Source organism: Mus musculus, chromosome 6 (assembly GCF_000001635.26).
Source record: "Mus musculus strain C57BL/6J chromosome 6, GRCm38.p6 C57BL/6J".
Taxonomy (NCBI): Eukaryota; Metazoa; Chordata; class Mammalia; order Rodentia; family Muridae; genus Mus; species Mus musculus.
In genome coordinates, this window is record NC_000072.6 from 55,631,486 (window position 1) to 55,652,462 (window position 20,977).

Consider the following 20,977-nt stretch of genomic DNA (forward strand, 5'->3'; position numbering starts at 1 on the left):
GTCTCAGCTTGTCTTCAGTGTATGCTGGGATCCTGAAGAAATTTCATGCATGAATGCCAGTGGCAAAATGACCTTGTCAGCAAGAGTGAGGGCAAACACAGAAAGAGCAAGCTTCCTTCTTTCATGCCCTTTATATAGGCTGCCACTTGAAGGTATGGCCTGGATTAATGGTAGATCTTCCCACCTCAAAAATATCTGAATGAAAAGTGTGTCTTACCACTTGAAATGATTCAGTGGAGAAAGGTTCTCTCACAGCTGTATGCAGCTGCTTCAGTTTTAGTTAATTCCAGATGTACCCTAGTTGACAGCTGAGAAAAGCCATCACTGTTGACATCATTAAGCTGTACAATGCTTACAATAATTGTTCACCTTAATCATGTTTTGCTAGTTTCATTGTCCATGTCTCTTATTTTTTCTCATTAGTTCTATATTCATCACCTTTCATTGTTTATAATTGTTGTCACTTGAATACGTGAATAAAAAATTTTCCCTAGTGGTTTTAATTTTTTTTCAGAAAATAGATGTAAACGATACATTTTCAGTCTGGTCTTTGAATGTCCTAAAGTGTCCTACTTTTCATATCTTACATAACCAGCTGTCAGTCACAGAACTGGAAGATGAAATTACTGTTTCACTTTGTGAACACACCTCCCCATTTATTTTGACTTAGCCCAACACCCTTCTGGTCTCCTTGTCATTTATGCAGAAATTTGAGAATGTCTGCATGGTACAACTAAAATGTGGCATCTGTATTCTTGTCCAGTGCATCTTAGATGGACTCCAGTTTATTCTTACCCATCTTCCTATGTTTTAATAATAGTATCTACTTAAATGGGGAATTCAAGATCTCCAATCACCTGAGTATATTAGACATTACAGATGCTGCCCCACCCCACCCCTGCATTCATCTCCCATGCCTGAACTTTCTGGGCTGATGGCTCCCAACCATTCAGAGTTTATCACCTGACTCAGGCTGGACCCATCTCTCTCCCTTCCCCCCATTTCCTTTTTAACTAGAACTAAGGGAAGCAAGGCAGTCCTCCTGAATAGAGGAAGAGAGGCAGACAGCTTTTTACTTGTAACTGGCTCCGTGTTCTACCATGGTGACTGTGTCCATCTACATTAGAAAATGTGAAGAAGGGAAAAAGACAGTAGCTGGGATGTTTTGTCAGTATGGTTGGATTAAGAGAGGCCACATGGCCGAGAGTATATGGGAAGCACAAGCTGTACTTAATGTGCTTAGAGGAAAGAAAAGAGAACACAAAATCGGGTAGGTAAGAAGGGAGAGGTGGATCTGGTTGGATGGAGGAAGATGGCCAATATGACCAAAAGCCATTGTATGAGATTCTCAAAGAACTAATAAAAAGAAGGGATGGGGGAACTCATGCTTCCAAAAGCAGAAAGAAAGGAAGAAAGAGAGGAAGAAGAAAATGCCTAGGGGATTAACACTGCACACTTGTGGCTCTGAGAACACTCACCAAGTCCCCTAGATTGTGTCCAGTGTATTGGTTTGAAGTAATAGAGATTTAAGCACTGACAGACTTCATGTGACTGCACATTTGGTGCAGTTGGTAGAACTATAGAAGAGCTATAGACCTGTCTAGAAGAAGTGGCCCACTAGGGGCATTACTGTGAGTTTAGATTCTGTCCTGGTCCCTTGCTATGACTGCTTCCCTCTGATTTTTATCCATGGTCATGGGAAAGAAGTCTTCACCTCGTGCTCTGTTGCCATGAGGCTCTGCCTGTGCATATGAAACTTAACCACCACCAACAAAAAAATCCTTTTATCTTCTAAGCTGTTTATACATTGAGTATTTTTGTCTTTGCTATGCACAAGTAACTAATACAGATGACATTTGAAAATTGGTTCCTGATGTTTCTTTTTTAAGTCAAGAGGAGAATCAAAATTTCATTTCATTTATTTATTTTTAAATTAATTTATTTTCTTACACTCTATATTTTATTCCCGCCCCCCATCTGCCCTATGACTGTTCCACACCCTACACCTCCTCCCCATCCTCCTGTCTCCACGTGGATGTCCCAACCCCCACCCCACCTGACCTCTAAACCCCCAGGAGCCTCCAGTCTCTTGAGGGTTAGGTACATCATCTCTGAATGAACACAGACCTGGAAGTCCTCTACTGTATGTGTTTGGGGGGGTGCTCATATCAGCTGATGTATGCTGCCTGTTTGGTGGTCCAGTGTTTGAGAGATCTCAGGGGTCCAGATTAATTGAGACTGCTGGTCCTCCTACAGGATCACCCTTTTCCTCAGCTTCTTTCAGCCTTCCCTAATTCAACAACAGGGGTCAGCAGTTTCTGTTCATTGGTTGGGTGCAAATATCTGCATCTGACTCTTTTGGCTGCTTCCTGGGTCTTTCCGAGGACAGTCATGATAGATCCCTTTTGTGAGTGCTCCATAGCCTCAGTAATAGTGTCAGGCCTTGGGACCTCCCCTTGAGCTGGATCCCACTTTGGGCCTGTCATTGGACCTTCTTTTCCTCAGGATCTTCTCCATTTCCATCCCTGTAATTCTTTCAGACAGGAACAATTATGGATCAGAGTTGTGACTGTGGGATGGCCCCCCTCTCCCTCACTTGATGTCCTGCCTTCCTGCTGGAAGTGGGCTCTATAAGTTCCCTCTCCCTACTGTTGGGCATTTCATTTAAGGTCCCTCCCTTTGAGTCCTGAGAGTCTGTCACCTCCCAGGTCTCTGGTGCATTCTAGGGGTGGGTCCCCTCAACCTCCTATTTCCCAAGGTTGCTTGTTTCCATTCTTTTTTGCTGGCCCTCAAGGCTTCAGTCTCCTTTCCTCACCCAATACCAGATCAGGTTCCCTTTCTCCCAACTCCCCTCCCCCCTGTCCACTTACCCTCCCAGGTCCCTCCCTCCCTGTTTGTGGTTGCTTTCTTCTCCCTCCCAAGTGGGACTGAGGTGTCCTCACTTGGGCACTTCAACTTGCTGACCTTTTTGAGTTCTGTGGACTGTATCTTGGGTATTCTGTACTTTTCTTGGCTAATATCCACTTATTAGTGAGTACATACCATGCACATGCACATACTGATACTAGCATGGACATGCCAAGAGAAAGATGACAGGGAACACAGTCTGGAGGATATGTTTATGGTTCCCACAAGAGGTGGCTCATGTCCCTGTCTGAGGCTGCATTTACAGGGATAGGTTAAAAACTTAAAAAGGAGTTGAAACTGCTGGGCTCAGAGCTGGAGTGAAGAGAGTAGGTGTGCCTCACAAGGAGCTTGGGCCACTTGAGAGTATAATTAGAACCACAAGATAAGAGCAACGTTGATGAGGAAGTCAGTTCATGTAAGCAAGCACAGCACTGTATAAATACTGTCTATGGATTCTTATCAGTTTGGCAAATGTATATCTACTGCAAAGGGTTACAAGGTGGCTTCTGAGGATAGTGACAACACTCTGCCATTGAAGCTTGAGGCCTGTCCATTGTATAAAACAAAATAATTAAGTAGTAGGCATATGCTATTGGCAGGAAGGAATAAAGGGTAAAAGACCTAGGGGGTGGCTAGGATGGTTTCTACTCTGGATGCTCTGAATGTGAAAGTGCCTTTCTAAGTCTTCTGGTCCTCAAAGTCTGGTTTTCAGAAAACCATCAGGATCACTCAGGCTTCAGTTAGGCAAGCATATCTGTGGCTTCCATCTCAGGTGTGGCGTCTTGAATCCTGAGGGCAGGACTCAGCAAGCTCCCAGACAATTCTAACATACGTTAGCGTTTGTGGGTCACTGCCATAAGAGAGCAAGACAGAGATGTTAGAATGAACATGAGATGAGAACTGAGCTAGAGGTTCAAGTTTATGACCTGCATCGTTTAGTTGAAATAGTCTATGAAGACAGGAGCATGAATCATCTCCCTCATGAACATTATATTTAGTGAAAAACCAAAATGTCAAGTCATGGGATCAGCTGAGGTGCCCACTGGTAGGTGAGTGAACAAAGAAAATAATGCACATGTAGACAATGGAGTCTTATTTTCAGAAAGAGTGAAATTCTGTTACTTGTCATATCGAGGAGAGAACTGGAGAACATAATGCGAAGCAAGGTGAGGTAGTCACGAAAAGGCAAACCCTGCATGTTCTTACTTACATGGAAGCATATATGCTGACCTTGGTGGTCACTGGGGGATGTAAAACAGAAGAGGAACGGCTGAGATCGAGTAAGAAGTTCCAGGGTAAGGCACACGGGAGGAGCGAGCCTGATGCTGCATGTGCATGTGCGCGCATACACACACACACACACACACACACACACACACACACACACACAGATACAGACACAGTGGGCCAGCTTGGATTTCAGCTATACTCCAAACAAGAAAGAAGAGAGAAATCGAAGCTTCCTAAGGCAAAGAGATGATAAATGTTGTTCAACAGAGAGAAAGTGCCCATTCCCAGTGGTTTCCATGAGCATGGTATCGTGTACACTGGATTATTTGTCATGCACTGAACTATGTGTCAGGTATAATGAATGTCCATCCAGTCATCACCCTGCACTGCATAAAGATCTACAGATAGTATCAATTTGAAAGTTTTCTGGAGGAATTTTGATAAGTAAGAATAGCTTATCGTAAATCTGAAGCAAGTATTAACAAAATGTGTGGAATTTCACACTTAAGTGATGGTCACTTTTGTTTTCAGCTAGATTATACTAATTATGTACAATTAAAGTATTTTATAAGAAAAATTATTTGTAATAAATTCTTAAGGCTGGCAAGATGGCACAGTGGATAAAGGAGCTTGTTGGGGAGCCCAGTGACCCACATTCTATTGTCAGAACCTGCATGGTGGATAGAACTGATTCCCGCAGGCTACTTTCTAAGTCCACATGTTCATCAGCACATGTTCACCTTCCCCATAAGAAAGAAAGAAAGAGAGAGAGAAAGAGAGAAAGAGAGAAAGAGAGAAAGAGAGAAGGAAAGAAAGGAAGAAAGAAGCCACTTAATGAAATGACATTCGAAATAAAGTTTTTAAAGAAAAGGGCAATCATCACGGTTTGGGAATTGTGCCACGGTATCAGGCACAGGTAGCAATGAGGGACAGCCCCCAGAGAGGACAGTGGGTGTCTCACGTAAGCAGATGTACTCGGGAATCAGCAATATTGCCACATAAGCAAGATGTGAGGAACGGCGACAGCAATCGACAAGCCAGAGTGGATGGGGAGGTCCACATGAAGCTCACACCTAGATTCATACCATGAAGCATTAATGACTATGAAGAGAGGGAGAACCGGTCTACTTCAAGGATGAGCCCCATGGTACGTGGTCCAATCCCAACTGGCCAAACCTCAAGGCATATACAAGCAACACTAAACGGACTCAAAAAGATGTATCTATGTATCTACTCTCTCTCTCTCTCTCTCTCTCTCTCTCTCTCTCTCTCTCCTGTGTGTGTTACAATAACAAAGAAAAAAGAGGCCATGAATTTGAGAGGGAATGGGGCATGTGCAAGGAGTTGGAGGGAAGGGGAAATTATATTAGTACAGTTCTCCTATATGAAATTCTCAAAAAAAAAAAAAAGAATAAAATCCAGAACAAAAAGGTGTTGAATTTGAACATTCGTTGGAGCATGCAATGAAACAAGATTTTTGTTTCCTTCCTTTGCTTATAGAGACCTCTTTCTATCAAATGTGAACATACTTTGAATTTTGTAAATAAAGAGAGAAAACCATATAATTGTTTAGAAAAGATAAAAGATATCTCATGACCGTGAAACGATGCAAAACAGACGTGAAGAAAATGCGGTTTGGAGATGAAAAGCCCCATTGTGAAGCTATAAACTATAATGGGGATGGGAAATTGGGTGCTTCAGAAAAGGGAAGCAGCTCCCTGGAAGATGAGATCGGTAAACTCATGGACTGTAAAAACAAAGGGCAAGAAGCAGGGCAGAGAGCGAGCAGACAGGAGACATGTGTGACACAGAGACCCAGGGAGAGCTGGTCAGGGTGGCTCCTAGGGCTGCTTCCCCCCTTTCTGGCTCAGTAGCTGCAGTTACTAACTGATCATTCCCTGAGCCTGGTCAGTCATGCTGCTTACAACCCAGGAGGGAATCAGCACTGTCCCTCAGGTGAACACTAACCTGTGGCCTGCAAGTCCCGTCCACCCTCCCAGGCTGTCTCTCTTCTTCTTTTTTTTATTAGATGTTTTCTTTGTTTAGATTTCAAATGTTATCCCCTTTTCTGGTTTCCCTTCTGAAAACCCTCTATCCTCTTCCCCCTCCCTCCACTCGCCAATCCACCCACTCCTACTTCCTGGCCCTGGCATTCCCTATACTGGGGAATAGAGCCTTCACAGGACCAAGGGCCTTTCCTCCCATTGATGACTGAGTAGGCCATCCTCTGCTACATATGCAACTGGAGCCATGAGTCCCACCATGTGTTTTCTTTGGTTGGTGTTTTAGTCCCAGGGAGCTCTGGGGGTACTGGCTAGTTCATATTGTTGTTCCTCCTATAGGGCTGCAAATCCCTTCAGCTCATTAGGTACTTTCTGTAGCTCCTTCATTGAGGACCCTGTGCTCAGTCCAATGGATGGCTGTGAGCATCCACTTCTGTATTTGTCAGGCACTGGCAGAGCCTCTCAGGAGACAGCTATATCTGGCTCCTGTCAGAAAGCTCTTGTTGGCTTCCACAATAGTGTCTGGGTTTGGTGCTTGTATATGGGATGGATCCCCCGGTGGGGCAGTCTCTGGATGGTCCTTCCTTCAGTCTCTGCTTCACACTTGGAACAGAGTGTTGAGCACTCTGTAAGGTGGTTGGTAATGCAGCAGCTCTCCTCTGTCCTTCAGATCTCAGTATAAGTGCAACTTCAGCCTTAGGGGGTCCTCTGTTTTCCCTGTCCTTTAAGCTCATGTCATTTTAAATGCCTATCAGTGACTGTGCAGTTTGCACCACAAGGTGAGCTTAGTGTGAATAGGACCATGTTTTACCAGCAGATGTGTCTCATGCGTGCTTTGTACCCATAGAAGGCAGAAGACGGTGTCAGATTCTGTAAAACTGAAGCTATGGATGAATGTTGGGAATCAAACCCAGGTCCTCTGGAAGATCAGCTAATGCTCTGAACCACTGAGCCATCTCTCTAGCCCCTCTTTTAATAAAGACCTTTTGATTTATGGGCATGAACGGTTTGCCTGCTTCTATGTCTGTGCTCCAGTGTGTACAGTGACCCCAGAGACCAAAAGAGGGTATCAGGTCCCCTGGAACTGGAGCTTTGGAGATGTGAGAGCCACCAGCAGGTGCTGGGAGATGAACTTTGGGTCCTCTGGAAGTGCAGCCAGTACTGCTAATCTCTGAGCTATCACTCCAGCCCTATTTTATTTTTACTATTATGTTTATGTATGGTGTTTTCATGAATGTGTGCCACAGTTTGTCAGGCACACTGATGGGACTGGTCAGGAGACAACTTGTCAGAGTGTTCTTCTTCCACCAGGAGATTTGAGCATTAAACTCAGGTCATCTGGCATGTATGGTAAGCACCTGAACTGGCTGGGCTGTCCTGCTAGTTCTTCATGGATCTTTGAAAGGAAGGTGGAAGATGGATTCCCCTACATCTGTGTTAACACCCCCCACCTTCCACAAGCCCTACCAGACATGACTGTTTAATTGCAGCTCCTCCTATTGCATACATGAATTTCTGGGAGTCAGATAACTGAATTTTAGAAGCTGTGCTGTCCACTTGGACTTTCTGACTGAGTGACCCAGATGGTCTGAGGAATGAAGCAACTTGAAAACTGCCTGGTATCATCTCAGCAAGTAGTGTATGCGTGATAGACTCTCCTCCAACTAGCAGCGGCAGCAGCGAGCTTTTAATCATGTTGCTTCCACTCCATCATCTAAACCATTCCTACTCAAATTGCAGGTGTCTTAGAGAGGCCTATTGATTTAATGGCTAGTTAATAGATATGTTTTCTTGTGTAATTTTTACTTACAATCTCTAGTAAATAAATACATGAATAAATAAGTAATCTAATTATTTAATTACTGATCATCTCTCATCACCAGATGAAGATTCTTTTCCTACAAAAACACTCCTGAAATAAGGGAGGGATTAACCAATTCTCCAGCAAAGGCAATAATTGACATTGTGATGTTTCAAAATGTCTCCAAAATGTTCTTTGTTTCTTTTATATTATTTGTAGTAGTCATCTATTGTTGTAGTACAGATCCTCCTCTTCTCTAACAGCGCATACAACGATAGATGTCTGTTCCACTAGAGCTTCCGTAGGGCCAGAATGCAGATCAGCTGTACTGGTACAGGCCAGCTCATCTGGATCCTTTCACTCAGGGCGCTTCACAAGAGTGTGGCGACTTCAATACCGGGCTAATGTATATAAATTAAATATAGTGAACACACATATACAAAAGATAAAGATCTATGCAGGAAAGGACAAGTTGATCAGTCAATGAGAACGACGAACTAAGACAGAACCTAGAGAAAGTGGGATCCAACCTTGTACGTGGACACTTGATATATGGAAGAGGACCATTTGAAAGTTTTTACAAGCAGATTACTTAGTGAAATAGAATTACTTTTCCATATTGAGACAAATGAAGATAAATTCTACTTTGCACTATGTACAAAAACCATCACTGAACAATACAACCTTAGAAGAAGATATCTAAGTTAAACTATTTTTTTTTAAAATCTCTGGTTAGGAAAAGTTTTTTAGTATGCAAAAATATTGGACTTAAATTAAAATAAAGTGAATTAAATCACGAAAGTCAATTTTAAACAAACGTTTAAAAAAATCCCAGAGAGCTATTACATCTAATCATATCAATGACTAGAATATTACACTGTAGTGAAAGAATGTGTGTTTTTAAAGCATTAATGGTACATGTAAGAATTATAACACACAGTGAGTGGCAAGGAAACAAGCTAAGACTGCTCCCCTCCAGAGTCCCCTACTGTGATTAACTAAACCTGCCTCCCATGTTGCTGTATGCAATAACTCTGCTTCCCCATTCAATTGTGTATAATACACAGAGCTTCCGGGTTACTGTGGCTTCTCCCTCTGAGAGTCCAGTCCATCCAACCACAGCTTTTCTGTCTGTGTCTCTGTGTTTGTCTTTTCTTCATTCCCTCACTGCCCCAGCAAGTCAGGCTGGAGCTGTGCAGAAAGCCCCACGATGCACTTTATCTTAGGGAACAACTCACTGCAGTCTCCACTGCCCAGAGCACACAGACACGCTGGGCAATACCTGATGGAGGCTGACCCAGAGGCTTCTCTCTAGGATGCTGCTGTCCAGTTCCCTTCAGTTGGTCCCGGTCTTCTGCTCTGTTTCCTGGCTCTTCCCTTACTGGCCTGACATCTACCTAATGTCAGGAATTTGCATCAATCTGGCACTGGACCTTGTTTTGTTGGTAAGCTCTTTTCTTCAAGAACTAATTATGGGCATGAATTATAATATTTCTTCCTTTTCTAATTTTTACACTGACTTTGCTTAGAAGTTAGGAGAAAAAAACTAAAAAAAAAAAAAAAAAAAACTAAAAAAAAAAAAAAAGTAAAATCTCCCAAGAAACACAGAGAGATGGAAATCCTGTCTGGAGACAGCACTGAAAGCTATAGGCAGTAGGAAGGCACTTGTGTAAGTCTCTGAAGTGTGAAAGGAAATCAATGGAGATGTGATGTGACAATGGCCACTTAGTGGATGACAAACAGCAGAACCAGAAAGCATTCTGACTGCATTCTGACTCTTCACCTGGTGACAGGACTCCAGGGTTTCTGGTGCTCCTGAGCACAATCATACACTATATCAGAAAGATGCTACGGGAGAGAGCAGCAAACAGAACAGAACGTAGAGACTGTTTACCTTGCTGTGGGTTTGACACAGGAGAGGAAGGGAAGTGGTTAATCTCTTTTAAGGGTGTTACCTTGTTCCTCCATCACACACGTCCATATTTGGTTAGAGGGTCTTTCCTGTCTTCAGTCTCAGTCTGTCCTCGTCATTCCTTGGACATGCCTCTAAGATGGAGGTGGCCGTCTCTGGGGTAATATTGCCAACAGCTGCCTGGAAGCTGGTTAGAATTACTGTTTCTGTAAACGAATCTCAGAGCTATCAATCAACATTGAGGAAGGACTCAGCAGGGTTTGTTTTTAACTAGCCCTCTGAGGGGTCTGTTGAGAGCAGTTTGAGAACTATGGTTTTCCAGGTGGAAGTTAAAGACTTCAAGTAGCCAAATGTGGACGGTCTCTACAACTGTAAAAAGATTCAACCTAAAGCAAATATAAAGGGCCTGCCCTACAGAATGGGCAGTGTTTCAGGAAGGGAACTTTACCATGTGCTTGTGGTAATTCCAACCTTCATTAAGAGTTACAAGCCTACTCCCAAACATCAGGAATAAAATAATTCTGAGTGCACTCTTTGCTGCAGTCAAATGAACCAAAGTGTGTGTCACTGATCAAAATCCGACAGGAACCTGAAGATGGCTCCTCAGAGCCCACATAGAGGACAACTGGTCAAGAATCTGAAATCCTGACTCTCCTATGTCAAGATGGAGGTACAGCCAGGAGACTGTGGAACTCAACCTCCATGTGTACACTGTAGACATGTGCATGTCTGCCAGGGCAGACACATATACACAGTAAAATATTTAAAAAGCTGCATATGTATCAAAAGATGGCCTAGTCGGCCATCACTGGAAAGAGAGGCCCATTGGACACGCAGACTTTGTGTGCCCCGGTACAGGGGAACGCCAGGGCCAAAGGGGGGGAGTGGGGGTGGGTGGGTAAGGGGGACTTTTGGTATAGCATTGGAAATGTAAATGAGCTAAATACCTAATAAAAAATGGAAAAAAAAATATTTAAAAAGAAAAAAATCAAAATGATTTTTTTCTTTCCCACCTTTGCCTTTATGTAAGAGATATAGTTTAAGTATTTCTCAGGCTTCTTTCATGTAGAGAAAAGCACTTCGCCATAGCAAAGTATTCAGAAAATTGTAGGCAGATTCCTCATTGTCTTAAATCTGCTAGAGTGCATGGTACAGTGTATACCACACCCTTCAGTCTATTTTGTTTGGGAATGGCTTTTTATTGTGGCATGATACACAGATCTGAGACACTATGTAACTGATGCCAGGCCTGGGATTTACAGTATCTTGAGCAGCATGTTCACATCAAATGGCCATCTATCCCCACTTCCTGTTTCTAGAACTTTCTAATCATCTTAGGCAGAGACTCTGAACACACAAGCAATAATAATGGCCCATTTTTCTCCCATAAGCCTGGGGAACCTCTATTTTTCTTGTCCTCACAAATCTTCATATTCTTATGTAGTGGGATCTTATGGTGTCTGTCCTTTGTGTCCAGTGCATCTCACTTTGCATGTTTTCAAAAATGCATGCCTGCTACAGCAGGGCTGAGTAACATTCCATTCTTGCACCCACCTCATTAGTTATCTGTTGAGAGATACCTGCCTCATTTCAACTCCAGCTGCTCAGAGTAGACCTGTTGTGAACCTCTCGTCTAGGCATCTTCCTGGGTCTCTTTTCAATTCTTTGGGGATGGCAATGCCTATGAGTGGAATTGGTGTATTGAATGGCAGTTTTGTTTAACTATTTGAGGAAGTGACAAGTAGCATGGCTTGGACCATTCTTCATTTCTACCAGCATCGTATGAGCCATCCAGTCAGAATTATACTTTCTGTACTAATCTCGTGTGATTTTTGTCCAAGATAACAACGTATGTAAAGGTTAGCTTTCACCTACAGGTAAAGAGCAGTGGTTAAGTAGAAAACAAAAGTAGGAGGCGAGGGAAGATTTGTAGTTTCTTTCTGTTTGGCGAACTTTCCAGGAATCTGCAAGTGCTGCTGGCACAAGCTCCTTTGTCAGTAGGTAACGTGAAAATTGAATTTGCTGTTGGTGATAAAGTTCGTGCCTGTTTTCTTTGGGGGGACATTGATTTGAGATTATAGTCTACTGTAACCTGGTAATTTCAGTAATGCAAATGCAACAAAATGTTACTTTAAAACAGAGCATAAATTCAATCAGGGGGCCCAGGCAATTACAGGAACACACTCTATTCGAATGTCCTTCTGGGGCTCCGTGGCAGCTGCAGCCAGTATTGAACAGGGGGGAGCAGCAGCTGCTTACACATGCCCTAGCAAGGCGAGGCTTTGGAACTCCATCACAGAACATCTCCTGGGCAAAAGAAAGGCCAAAACTGCTGGAGAGGGAGGAAAGCTAAGGGCTCCAGGTAAACTTAATCTTCAAGAACAACTCAAGGTGCTAAGACAGAGCCTGGCTGCTGCTGCACTCAAATCTGGGCTCTTTCTTGTAACCAGAAAGCTGACTTAGGTGGAGAAGTGTGGAAACACGCCCGTATCTCCCAGGGTATTAGTAGCTCACGTCCAGCCAAGACAGGTGATATTTATTAACTCAGTTTTCATTTAGAATATGCTTGAGTCTTGGCCTTGGCTAAAGACAGTGTTAGGGTTTAAGCTACCTGTGGATTAGAAGACTGTCAAGTTTTGGAAGGTGTACCTAATCAGTTCAAAATCCATAATTTCTTGAAAGCCAATTACTTGTAGCTTATAGCTTTGGCAACAAAAAGCCTTTCACTGAAAACTGCATAGTTTCCAATTAGGAATATGAGAGTGAAAGGCGTTTGGTCTGGTCTCAGGACTGGCCTGCGAGGAGATGGGCTGCCACTGCTTGGGACTCTGGTGACCTCATACTCTGCCAAGAGCACACACCAGGCAGGACAGGAGCTACCTCACTAATTCAGCAAATTGTATCTATGGTCTCATCTGGCCATCCCCAGTGGCCCAGGAGTGTGACTTTTGGTCATTACACCCAGCTGTATATGTGGTTGTCATGTTAAAAAGACAAACAAAACAGACACAAAATCAGTTTGTTGTCTGGTAAGACAGGGGGGCTTCAGAGCAAGGAGGAAGACCCCAATGCCCATGGGGTAAAAACCAGAAAGGTCAATTTAGTTTATTAAAGAGCTGATCCTTTTAGGTTCAGGATATAATATACTTCCTTAAATGCCATCTAATAGGAAATCAGAAACAGCCCAAAAGCACACTATTCCCTCTGGAGAAATTGACACAAAATTAGCAGTAACAGACCAGACTCCAGCCCTTTTCAGTACAGAGGCCTGTCAAGCAAATACCATTTAGCTTCTCAGAGTCAAATTTGAAGCCTGGACCATGGAGGTGTTCTGGTAGGCATATGTTTATCTCTATATACATAATACATATGTACATATGTATGTACGTGCATGCATGTGTGTGTGTGTGTGTGTGTGTGTATCTGTATAGATGCAAAGGCAAGTAAGTTATATTTTGAAGTAATATGATAGATTCATGGTATTTTAGAAAAATCACAAAGAAATACATTTCCCCATAAATAGCACATCAGTGAACATATATGAGCCAGCTCCTGACTTTGTGGCTTAGCACCATGGGGATAGATCAACTAAGAAGGCCCACGAAAGAAGAATGAATAGGCTGATGCAAAGATGAAGGTCTCAGGGCTAAGTTCTGATAAGACGGGGCCCCCTAAGAGAAGGCCCCAATCAAAAGGTTAGTCAGAGAGAGCAGACCCTCACAGCAGCAGGGCTCTCATGCACCCATGGTGTTTGCCAATGAGGATAGACACACATATATCCTATATGCAGTCTTCATGTGAAATGAACCCCATCCCTGTGTGGCTGGGAATACTGGCCTATCACATGTGAAGCAACCCGAGAATACATTGGCCAGTGAAACAATGGGGCCACATAATAGGCTTGCAACAATGCTAAGAGGTTCAGCCTGGTCAGTAAGATCTTCACCCAGAAGGGAGCTGCACATCCTTCATTAGCAAGATGATGAAGGGTTGGAGAGACATTGAGGCTAAATGGACAGTATGCTCAGAAGCCCTGGAGCTGAAATGATGCTGATGGTGTCTGCATGGATCATGGAGGACTAACCTTGGGCGAGCTCAGCACTGTGGAAGCCATAGTACTTAGCCCATAGATCCTTTGGTGCCTAAAGAACCTAAGGAAAATGGAATGTTCTCAGGTGTGAACTGAGCTAAGAAAGCCCTGGAGACGATGTGAGTGCGGATGCGAAGTGGGAGAATCGCAGACACAGGAAAAAGGATCTGAGGAACCACACAGCCCAGTGAGGTGGCCTAGAATCACGCCAGTGTGGACTCTGAAATGGTATGTGGTTTGAGAGAGGTTTACAGGTTATGAATTTTGGTTAAATATGAAGTAAGAAAGAGACAAGAACCAAGGATGACTTGAGAACTGTAAGTCTTGGTAAGAGGGAGGCCAGAGAAGGGACCCTTTCCATGTGAGCACTGGGCAGAAGAGCTGGGAGTGCCATATTGCACAGAGCAATGTTGGAATGCCACGTGCACACCCACACGGGAGGGTCCGTTGGATTGCCAGGGAGATGCTCCAAAAGCTGAAGTGATGTTCAGGACTGGAAGCCTAGGTTTAAACACATTCCAACTCTCAGTAGTTACACCGACATGGCGCAGGTCCCCAGTAATTCTTTTTGTTGTCGTTGTTCCATGTGGAAACTGAGTTTGTGTTTTCAAGAGAGCTGAGTGGTGTTTTCTCTTTATCTGAAGGCAGAATGACCAAGCAGTGCCCTTGGTACAAGAACGGGAGAGAGGAAATCCCAGCTCCCTTGCAACCTATGCCTCACTGTGGCTTTGGATCAGGTTCCTGGTGAGTACTGAGCCTTAATGCTGGGTGTGCAGCTATGAAAGAGAAAGGAGCCAGGCTGCTCATCACTCTTTAAGGACTCTGTTAGAAATTTCACAAAATGAGGCTGCAGGCTCCTCCTCCATGGAATCTGGCCTCTCAGAGTAAGCCTCACTTCTCTTAGGGAGTGAACGTCTGAACGTCTTTAACCTAAACAGGTTGTTTGTCTCCTCCGTGAGGTGCTCTTCCCAGAGAAATCTGTTGTTTAGTGTATACAGGTTGATTTGGTGGAATGATGTTTGTGTGCAGTGTTATGTAAATAGATGTATAGCCCGTCTTTCTGATAGTAGCACAGGCTAGAATTAGGATTATGTGCCCATGAAAAGAGGGGTGTGTGTATGTGTGTGTGCGTGCACGTGCATGTGGAGGGGCCAGGAGGTGGGAAGAAGCAGAAGTGAACCCGTGCTAAAGTTCTTGATGTAAAGAAAGTCGCCAATTCACAAAGGAATTTGATTATCTCTATCCATTATACACACACAGTGAGCGAGCGTGCTCCTCGCCATCTGTCATCGATTTCATTTACATCACCAGCACCTGGCCTGTTTATCTGCTACAGTCGTTTCTTCACCCAATTCTTACGCTGCTTTAATAAAATACAGAAATGTTATTGTTAAAAACCAATTAATTTACAATCCTCCAAAGAGATAGTATTACTTATAATTCAATTTGGCTTCTAATGATCTGCTTTCTTGCAAAATGACTTAATTCTTGTGTCAAAGATTAGTTATTAGATATTACCCCGCTGTACCAGCCGTGCACTGCTGAGGCGGCAGAGCAGCTTGGGATGTCCCTGGCCATTAATCAGAAGTCAGAATCTTTCCTTGTTTAACTCTTCAGGAACTTGGTCGCAGGTTCACTGCCCTTAACTTCCTTGGTTAAATATTCCCTTAACTCTGTTAGGTTTCTCTTTCCTTTTAATTAAAAATACATATGCACATATATAATTTGAAAATATTACTGGCTCTGTCTATCTGTAAGCATTTTTATTTGAGCGTTGCATACTCATCTACCTTTTCTGGCCAGCTATGTTGTGAATGCAGTGTGTAAAGATCCCCACTTTGTAAACTCTTGTCTTTAGCTGACAACTTGGCCGGATTTCCGTGCCACGGAGTGGGGAGGGGTGGGGGTTGGTTCCCTTGTTCTAACAGATTATCTGCACCCATCACAGAGGCAGGCCTGCTCAGAGAGGCAGTCTGGCAGCCCTCAGCCGCTTGTCCACACATTTCACAAATGGAATTGCTAAACATATGGCTATAGCCAGCATATTCTAGAAACATCAGCTTGGGCTAGAGGTATCTGAGAGAAAATTTATTCTTACAGATTGAAAATCCTTAAATGCCTTTAAAATACTTTTTCTTTCCCCACCAAAACATTCTTAAGCTGCTCATGTCTTTACTTTTTCATCCCTTCTGATGTTACCCAGAATTGAGCATGAGAACTCTTAGGTCCTTTGTCAGTTTAGTTTGTATATACACAATGCAGACCAGCACTGGAAAACACGTATTTAAAGCATCATACTGCCTGCACAGACAGAGAATATAAACTATAAGCATTTATGTTTATAAAGTACTTTCAATCGTGGCTCTAGAGACATGAACCTGCCCTGTTTCATAGCAACTCTGTTGCTATGAAGAAACAGGAAAGCACAACAATAAAGACAGGATCAGTTTTACCTGAGGAGGGGTGTTTCCTTCAATGTGCAGTGTCTCAATTAGCGGAGCCTGAAGATGCTAGGAAACTCAATAGAATGGGCGGAAAGCAGAGTTCCACTGGACTGTGCAGGGGAATTCTTTTTGCTAATGAGCTAAGACTCTACTAGTCTACATTTACAGAACCCAGTTTTTAAGCCGTTCGCTCGCCCATCTTCTGCTTGGCTTTAGTTTGATGAAGTGTGGCTGCTGCCAACTCTGAGCCAAAGCTGTGTTAAAGCTATAGGGGGTGATTGAGGTGGTGGCAGGCTCATTCTGACTTGTCTGGATTGCATTACATTCAAAGCATGAAATGCTCATTATTTTACAAAGCCAGGGGACCCAGCTCTGTAACGGCGAGAGCTGGAAACCTACTTTGTTTGTTTGTACATGATAGTAAGGGAAGTGAGCCTAGCACCTCACAGTCCACCTACATAGATAGGTACCAGGGTTTCCACAACTGCTCAAGCCTATTGGTCAACTCTAAGAGATGATCTTATCTCTCATCTGGAACCCCAATTAACTATAGGCAGTATTCTTTGCATCTTGTCCTGTTTGCTCATACATACCCCACACCTTTCTGCCACTAAATTCAAACCCAAAAGACCATTCTGAATTACACTGGGCAGACTTAGAACTTGGGGGAATTAAAAATTAAGTCTGATGGGGTCAAAGAAAGAAAATTACAGAACAAGTGGTATTGAAATCAGTTTTCTGGCTTCTCAGTAGCTCAGATCAATGTGACTTAAACTTCTTTTGGGATAATAATAATTCACATTTCTGAATGATTGCTCTATATGCAAAATAGGGATGGGAACTAGATAAAAATTATGTCTCCCTCCAAGGAATAATCCCCCAATAAGTCCTGTTTTCCAAAGTTGGTTCCTCAAATCCAGACAACGCACCATCAACCTCAGAAGCAGGAATCGAGCCAAACAAGTCGCAATCTAATATGGAAATGTGGTCCTGGCCCCAGCACTGTGCCTTTCCTCTGAATGGGCTCACCTGCACCCATCCCTCCTAGGAGAAAATTTCAAACAGAGTTAGCTCCTTAAACCTTCTAATTAAAATGAGAACTCCCCAGGCTTCCATGACTCAGCCTCAGAAAAAGATTATTAGGAATTTAATGGGGGAAAATATAGCATCCCAGACCATCTGTGACCCAGGGCTCTGTGCGAATTTAAAGAAAACTGGAGGGAGGCAGCACACACTCCAACGCACGCTTGAGGAGTGCTTTGTAGGGGCTGCAATAAATCAACATAGTTAGAGTACAGCCTTTTTCAGATTTAATTACTGTTACATAATTATTAGCAAAGTATTCTCCTCTGAAACTGTAAAACTCATTACATCAAAAATCCCCAAGCTCCTGATGGAATTTATGAAGTAGTTCCTTCCTTCCTAGCTCTGGGAAAACTGTGGAATGGAGTCCAGATTTGTCTCCAGCTTTTTAGGAGCAGAGGGGGCTTCCTTCCCCCGCCTGGTTTGTACCATTTAAATGGGTTTCTGAATTGAATTTATATATATATATATAGATCATTCTCTTAGACATTTATGTACGGTCTCATCTAGGTACTTGCTCAATTGATTGTACTCCTCTGCCAGGTAGAAGGCACTGAGCAAGGGCAGTTCCAAGTGTGCTGACAAGAAGTTGGCAAATTTTCAACAGAGTCTGGGGTAAATGGCTTTTAGGGGTCTATGATTGTTTTTGAATGTTCAGAACAGGGAACAGACAGGGCCTGCCTTGGAAAGGCAGGTGTCAACATGGCAGGGATGTGTTTATAGTTGTTCACGGGACCTTTAGAGTACCATGTGTGTCGCGATGGCATTCCAGTGAGCTGACTGTGGTGGGGTTTGTCATAATTGAGGCTTTTTCTCTGACGAGCCAGTTGTTAAACCCTTGCCAGGGCAGTGCTGTTACTGTGTTCAATGGTGACATAGAGCAAATGTCAGTCATGTTGACTATCTAGCTCCAGCAGACACGCCAGTATAAATCTCCTTCAAGGGTGCATCTACGCATTAAATGTTAACAAAAACAGGCTTCTTTAAAGTCCGTCTTTGGCTTCTTCGGTGCTTGTTCTTGGAAGTGGGCTCTCCTGTGGAATTGGGACTGCTTGAGAAGGCAGGTGAGAGCATCCAGCAGGCACTGCTCACTCCTGTGCGAGTCTGCAGCTCTCTGGGATCCTTGCCCCTTCCCTTACCTGCAGAGAATGGCAGCTGCTGGAAAAAGCATTTGCTCCCACACTCAGAATATCTAGCCAGATGTTTTCTGTTGTATTTGGACGCTCTCCTGGGATTAGCTCATCAGAGTGAAAGGAAGATAAAGGCAGCTGAGGCTTGACAGTCAGCTGCCTTGTACTGCCTCCCCCTATTTCTTCTGCATGCCTACTTAGTGTCTTCTTGCTAGCCCCAGACAGCCTTGGTTTCTCTCTGGGGATCCTCTAGCCCATGCTCCTGCAGGGTCTTCCACTGGTCTTTCTACTTGTAAACACCCGTGCTCCCAAACGAAATGACTCCTCACTTGGAGCACACCCTGCATTCTCTTATCTTTGTTCTTGATAAAGCAAATGTGTCTGGTGCTGTTGACAATGTCTAGGGGTCTGGTTTGGTGTTCAGTGTGAACCTCGTGAACTTCAGATTGTCCATTGGTTGTTTTGTTTTCTCTTCTAGAAATCTGTCTTTACCAATGTTCTCACTGCTTGTTTTGTTTTTAAGGTTGCCTGCTCCTTCTTTTTATATTCAGGAAATGTCATAGCTGCTCAGATGGCTTAGTGAATAATGTATGGAAAGTTATCTTTTGTCTCCATTGTTAACTCTGTGATTTCTGGATGTGGCTCTTCTATTTGCTAGTTATTGTGTCTTTTCATGCACAAGTTTTTTGTTTTTTGGGTTTTTGTTTTTGTTTTTTGTTTTTCTGGAAAAATTGACAGTTCTTTACAGGCAGTTTCTAGTACTGAGCACTTTATGTAAGCGATATTGTGAAGAAGAGTGAAACTTCCTGACTGCCCAGAGGCTGGTGCTCTAACTTGGAAAACCTGCTTCTGGTGGCTATCAGGAGGAAGAGTGGAGATGCACCTGGGAGCCAGGATCTCTTCTCAAGACTCGGGTGACTTTCTTCTACTTACAAAGACTAATTTCTTGGTGAGCATGAGCTGATTGCAGCTTGCCTCTACTGCCCCTTTCCATTTAAGCTTCTCTCTGAGATTAGAGCTGTAAAAATGGTTCACTCTACAAATGCCAGCTCCTGAGGCATGGGGGTGAGGGGACTGCCATAACATAGGTTTTGGTCATTTAGTTCATTAAATAACTGACCTCCATGGCTGGCCCTGTTTGGACCATTGCTTTGGGGCTAGAGGCCAGTGCAGTTTTGGATGGGTCTTTATGGGAGATGGTACTCTCTCCCTTCCTTGGAAGGGCTGCAGCTTAACATTGTGGGTTTTTTCTTCTGTCGCAGATTTAGGAATTCATTCTTCATTCTCATCTGCTGTGCACAGTTCCCACTCCTCTGTTGTGATTGTGAGTCTCATCTTCCATCCCTGCCACAAATGCTCATGGATACAAGAGGAAGTGATGAAGACACATGGTCTCAGCAATCCCAACCCTGAAATTTGTGTCCTTTTATATAAAATAGTATATTTGTGGCTATAACTTAGAAAAATAGAGTTGAACTATATAGCACCATGAACATTTTCAGTTCAGTGGTCTGAAAATATATGATTGATAAAATGGGATTAATCACACAAAATACCAAGAGTTTGTGATTAGGAAACCTAACATGGGCCTGCTTGTCTACTCCACATTTTCCTACTTTAAACAAAAGAAAATTCTATTTTTATGTAAGCTTATTATAAGGTTTGAGACACATCAGAAAGAATTGTATAATTTTTATTTCTTTCTTAAAATTTTTAAAACATTTAGCCATGTATTAAGTGACTTTTACTTTATTTTATTTATATTTTAATAGGAAACCATTCTGAAATAATCTATGAAACATTTTTTGGAGCTAGAGTAATTGGAATCTATACTTTAATATTGGATAAAATTTAATCCATCTGATATAATATACAATGTCTAGTCCTTTTTATTGGGTGTAACTTATAATAATTTTAATTGCTATAAATAATGTTGCAATAAATGTTTCTGTCTATATAGCTTTTTATTTTCCTGTGAATTATCTCCTTAGAATATATTCCCAAGGATACCATTCCTGGAACACTATCATCTATCTCTCTATCTATCTATCAATCAATACATTTTAACCTATTTAAAACTATTATTAATTAATTATTAATTATTATATCCCAAATGTTACCCCACTCCTGGTCCTCCTTCATAGAGTTCTTCCCTCCTCCCTCCCCCTTCACCTATGAGAGGGATCCCACCCTGGGTATCCCCCCTCCCTGGAGCATCAAGTCTCTACTGGATTAGGCTTATCTACTCCCACTGAAGTCAGACAGAGCAATCTTCTGCTACATATGTGCCAAGGGCCATGGACCAGCCCATGTATGCTCTTTGATTGGAGGCAAAACAAGGACATCATGCAGGCAAATGAATAAAACTAGAAAATAT

General features: G+C 42.9%; 1 long non-coding RNA gene across 5 annotated transcripts in view; it reads left to right on the forward strand.

Annotated features, from left to right (window-relative positions):
* Nucleotides 1–20,300, forward strand: part of Gm34441 — a 114,743-nt gene extending 94,443 nt beyond the window's left edge. For 2 of the 5 annotated variants that reach the window (XR_377705.2, XR_869122.1), the window contains 3 exons: nucleotides 14,588–14,687; nucleotides 19,464–19,549; nucleotides 19,863–20,300. This is a non-coding gene — a long non-coding RNA (predicted gene, 34441). Of the gene's footprint in view, nucleotides 1–14,159; nucleotides 14,495–14,587; nucleotides 14,688–17,993; nucleotides 18,535–19,463; nucleotides 19,550–19,862 lie in introns of those variants that run through there. The other 3 variants (XR_377708.3, XR_001785262.1, XR_869125.1) reach the window with 3 other exon arrangements.
* The last annotated feature ends 677 nt before the right edge of the window (nucleotides 20,301–20,977 follow it).